Here is a 1,307-nt window from a genome sequence, read left to right on the forward strand (position 1 = left end):
GGCATCTAGCACAGTGATAATTATTTGTCCGTTCGGGGAGTACTAAGATGTACAATAATCTGGGACAGTTGCATTGGTGAATGAGTAAGAAAAATGATACTTCTAACTTTGTATCGAAAGGTTTGATGTTAAAGCTAATTATTGAGTGTTTTCGGAACTGTTATAGCATGTGATGATATTTGAGTAGAAATGAAATAGAATTTTGATGAATTTTTGGAATGGGATTATTCTTACCACTGAAAAAGACAGATGTTATTTGAACAATTGTTGAATATTTGAAGAAGTCTGCATATTTTATATTCGTATGTACGAATTTCTCTCTTGATAGATTAGTTCAGTTATACATTCCTGAGATGGTTAACTTTTACAGAGTGCCAGTTTTTGTTGTTCAATTGGAGACAAGAGGTTTATATTGTGTTACTGAAGTAAGCTACTGTGAGCTTTGGGTATGGGATTGCTTTGTAACATTGTTTACTATCCTCAATGTGATAGTTAATATGATAAGTGATTCTGATTTTCGAAAATATATTTTGTTATTATATTTTAGAACTTGAAAACAACTGAGAAAGACATTTATTCTTGGTTAAGTTTGCGTATAGTAATAGTTGTGAGATGAATATTAAGATAGCATTGTATGAGTATGGTATAGTTGCAATTATTAAATTTCGTTGTATTGAATCGAATTTTAATAAAAAGAATTCCGGGGTCGATGTGATTAGAAAGACTAAAGAGAAAGTGAAAGTAATTCGCGACAGTCTAGAAGTAGTTTCAGATTGACAGAAAACATATGCGAATTTGATACGTACAAGTATTGAATTTTAGTTAGAAAACTAAATATTTGTGAAAGTATTGCAGTGGAAATAGAATTTCTCGATTTAGCTATAAAAAGAAGTTGAGTTCGTGATTCATCAGACTGTATGAGATTATTATAAGAACTTGAGAAGACCTATGATGTATTTCTTATATATATGATGTGATGATACATATAAATACTTTACCTATAGTATCTCTTTCAGAAGTAGAAACTCAGTTTGATATGACGTATAGCAAAGAACATATAAAAAATCTTAGCTTGTGAGATTAAAGAGTTGAGAAATCTGAGGCTATGTGAGCAATTGATGAGACTAGTGAAAGCATATCACTAATCTATTCTCTGATAAGATTTTCGAAGACGAAAATCCCTAAGGGGAAGAGAGTTGTCACAGCCCATTTTTAGGGTTAATTAGAATAGTGGTATCGGGACCACAATCCGACATTGAAAATTTTATTTTTATTACTATTTTAATATTTACAGCATGATATTAAAT

Source organism: Gossypium hirsutum, chromosome A07 (genome assembly GCF_007990345.1).
Source record: "Gossypium hirsutum isolate 1008001.06 chromosome A07, Gossypium_hirsutum_v2.1, whole genome shotgun sequence".
NCBI classification, from domain to species: Eukaryota; Viridiplantae; Streptophyta; class Magnoliopsida; order Malvales; family Malvaceae; genus Gossypium; species Gossypium hirsutum.